This window comes from Dendropsophus ebraccatus, chromosome 13, assembly GCF_027789765.1.
Source record: "Dendropsophus ebraccatus isolate aDenEbr1 chromosome 13, aDenEbr1.pat, whole genome shotgun sequence".
In the NCBI taxonomy this organism is placed as follows: domain Eukaryota; kingdom Metazoa; phylum Chordata; class Amphibia; order Anura; family Hylidae; genus Dendropsophus; species Dendropsophus ebraccatus.
In genome coordinates this window covers 41,236,865-41,240,843 of record NC_091466.1, presented here as the reverse complement: position 1 = coordinate 41,240,843, position 3,979 = coordinate 41,236,865, and the positions used below count along the sequence as shown (strand labels likewise).

Genomic DNA, 3,979 nt, shown 5'->3' with positions numbered 1-3,979 from the left:
CCAGGAGTCTTTTTGGGTGGTCATGGGCCCCCCAGGAGCTCAGGGCCCCGGGCTGCCGCCCAAAACGCCCCTATTATAATCCACTACTGGCTGAGGTGACCATAGGAAATAAAACTATAAAGTATAACTAAACAGATGAGAATTGGTAACAAGGAAGGTACCACAGATCACTGCAGCACTTATTGCATTAAAATGGCTACATAGAATACAAAAGGTAAGGAATTACTAGCAGGCTCTCAATACAATATGACATATAGTCTAAGTAGGTTGGGAAGTTAGCAAATATTTTTTGAAGAAAGCTTTCCAGGGTTCCCATATACTGATGAATTTTTCGTGAGTACCAGACTCCCAGCTACTATCTATAGAATTCAAATCCTGCAACAGGACAGGAAGATGGGAAGAGGCGGTCTTAACATCCAGACCGCTATTGATTTAAATGAACAGGCAGCATGGTGGCTCAGTGGTTAGCACTGTAGCCTTGCAGCACTGGGGCCCTGGGTTCAAATCCCACTAAGCATTATTATAAAAATATTTGACATTTTATAAAGACATGTGAAAATTTCTGAAATGACAATAGCGCTTTAATGCTATAGGACTTTAATGTCAGACAATGAATGTGCTGCTACTTACTGTGGTGACAGAAGTCATGGCAGGCATAAACAGACATGCCCAAATAATAGCACACACCCAGTGGTCAAATAGTACCAACATATAGAGCCAGCCATGTAGGGATTGTGCTCATACAGTAGTCCACATGAAGTGTTCACGTAATACTAGCTTTACCAGTAAGGCCAGTAGGGCCACTTACGGCAAAAGTGTACTCCGCTTTTATTTTTTACCAACTTTTAGAATGTATGTTAACCTCTTGTAAAAAGGTCGGTGACATTTGTCAGTCATTTAACTACATGGCCACTAGATGTCGATAAAGATCCATCCCTTGATTCTAATCAACTAGTGCAAAGGGTTCAGTGTACTTGAACCTGTGGCTCTACAGCTCTTGCATAACTACAATTCCCAGTATACCTGGTCAGCCAGTGGCTATTTGGACATGCTGGGGGTTGTAGTTCTGCAACCACAGGTTGATGATATGCATATGCTCTAGTAACGCATCAGAAATATCCAAACTGGACAACTCCATGAATCTTAAACAGGCGGTAGACACCGGAGCAGGATCTGCCACCGATCTTACACATGGGGACATCACAATACATGTTTTCACTGCTATTATTATTATTTTTTATTTGGTTATAATGTCTCTGAAGATCAGGTATATGGTATTGGAAGTATCTGCTTAAAGGTATAAGTGGAATTGGAGGTATATGTGGTATTATATCTCCATGACTCCATACAAAGAGTGAATAGCAAATTTTCTGTTTGGTTTTATCTTTGATGTCTGTGAAATGCTCTTCTCTTCATGTTATTGAGCAAAATGGTGTCATGTTTTATTAAAACCATTAGGATTGTATGCACTGTGTCACCCAATTTGACCTGTATCACCTGTATTATGGATTGTGTAAAGTCACCAGGTTTTTTTGTGTACTGAACATGGAAGCACTGCAATACCAGGTCAATGCCTGGAGAGGACACAACAAGCTCATTTTCTATCTCCCTGTTCTAAAACTCTTTTTACTATATGGTACCCTGATAGGAGATGTATCAGATATTAAACTGATGAGAACAAATACTACACTTGCATATCTCCCAACCGTCCCGGATCTGGTAGGACAGTACCGGTTTTACGGTGACTCTGCAGCTGCCAGGGCGCTCCTAATCAGCGCTCACAGTGACACCTACTGGCCGGGTGTTTGCAGCGCCTGATGGCGCCCCCGACACTGAAGGGCCGGGGAGGAAATGCACAGGCTTCTGGTGCATGCTTCCTGTTCCAGCCTTGTGGTGCTTGCACTCCTCTCTTGCTTGGCCCAGATGATGTCACGTCCGGAGCCAAGAAGGAGAGAAGAGTGCAGGCGTTGTGGGGCTGGAATGGGAAGCCTGCACCAACAGCTCCAGGAGACTAAGTACTACAGGTGTACTAAGGGGCATACGTAGGGTGTACTAAGGGGCATACGTAGGGTGTACACTAGAAATGAGCGAACCGGGCGAGGTTCGGGTTCGTATGAACCTGAACTCTCGGCTTCTGATTCCCGCTGTCTGCCCGCTCCGTGGAGAGGGTGGATACAGCCTGAGGACCGTCTGAAAAACATAGACATAGGATGTATCCCAGTTTTCCAGGCGGTCCTCAGGCTGTATCCACCCTCTCCACGGAGTGGGCAGACAGCGGGAATCAGAAGCCGAGAGTTTAGGTTCATACGAACCCGAACCTCGGCCAGTTCGCTCATCTCTAGTGTACACAAAGGGGCATACTAAGGGGGTTATTAGAGGTATACTAAGTGGGTACAAAGGAGCAAACAACATAGGGGCATACTATATACCATGTGTGGGCTAAAAAGGAGGGGTTATATTATGTGGGGGCTACAAAGGGGGGCTATACTATGTGCTTTTTGGGGGATGTTGCACAGGAATGGGGCCTATACTTATAAAGGGGCCGCTACGGGGGAAGGCTATACTATATGGGGACTGCTGCACAGGGTGAGGGGAAAGATGTCAAGAAACACAAAACTGAACCAGAGAGGACATCCCCTGTAAGTCACCAAATACCTGCAATATAATCACAATATAATCATAAGGTCTACAGAACCCGTGTACAGCCTAAACTACCACTGTATGATCAATGCTGAGGGAGAGACACTGCCTTGGGCCACAAGTGAAGGGGGGATGCCCGGACCCAGGTGAGTATAAGTGTTTTTTTTTTTTTGGTGTTTTATACTATATGGGGGGGGGGGGGGGAGCACACAGCGGGGGTCTATATAATCAGGGGGAGCACACAGGGGGTCTATATAAATGGGGGAGGCACACAGGTGGTCTGTATAACTGGGGTAGTGCATAGGGAGGCCATATATAATGGGGGAGCATACAGGTGGTCTATATACAAATGGAGGAGCACACGGGGTCTATATACTAGTGGGGGAGCACACAGGGGATGTATACGACTAGGGGCAGCACACAGGGAGTCTATATATAACTGGGGGCAGCACACAGGGGATATATATATGTATACAACTGGGGCAGCACACAGGGGGTCTATATAGTATACTGGGGGAGCACACAGGGGTCTATATAGTATACTGGGGGAGCTCACAGGGGTCAATATACTACTGAGGGCAGCACACAAGTAGTATATACTACTGGAGGCAGCACACAAGGGGTATATACTACTGAGGGCAGCACACAGCAGTCTATATTACATTGGGGACTGCACAGAGGTGCCTACTATACTGGGGCACAGAGCATACCTAATTAAGTGGGGGCACACGGACACCTTAAATCTGTGGGGGCAAAGTGGGATTTAACTACTATATAGGGGTACAGGGGATCTAACTACTGTATGTGTTGGATCCGAAAATGTTTCCCTGGCAGATTCTGGAGAGAGGATTTGCAGCCGAGGAAAGAATTCAAGGTGGCCCAGGCTGGATGGAGAGAGGGAAAAATGTAATAAAAAAGGGGGGAACATGTATGGGAAGTGTGCTAAGTGATTTATCAGCACATTTGCCTAGCTCAATAGCCATTTTTATTGTGATTGGTTCCATTTAAATGACAATTATCAGCCATTGATAATTTCCTTGGCTAACCATTGTCTTTATTACACAAGTTTGGAAACTGCAGAGGGTGCTTTTCTCCTTTTCCTACTCACTCATACCCCCTCAGCCCCTCTCTTCTCCTTAAGTTATAATGAGCAGTTAAAACCCATCTTCACTTTGCTTCTCTGTGATGTAGGCTACTTTTTCTTGATAATGAACAGTCACTTATAAGTAACATCTAGAATCGGAGCCGCTCACTTTTGTTTTTTTTTTCTATCCTGTCAAAGCCATGACTCCTTCCAGAGAAACATATTAGTTTACTTGCTCCACCACCTATAGCATTA

The 3,979-nt window shown here is 45.2% G+C and overlaps 1 pseudogene; it reads right to left on the bottom strand.

Moving 5' to 3' along the window:
* Window positions 1–1,529: 1,529 nt before the first annotated feature.
* Window positions 1,530–1,698, bottom strand: LOC138771597 (U2 spliceosomal RNA; annotated as a pseudogene).
* Between the last annotated feature and the right edge of the window lie 2,281 nt (window positions 1,699–3,979).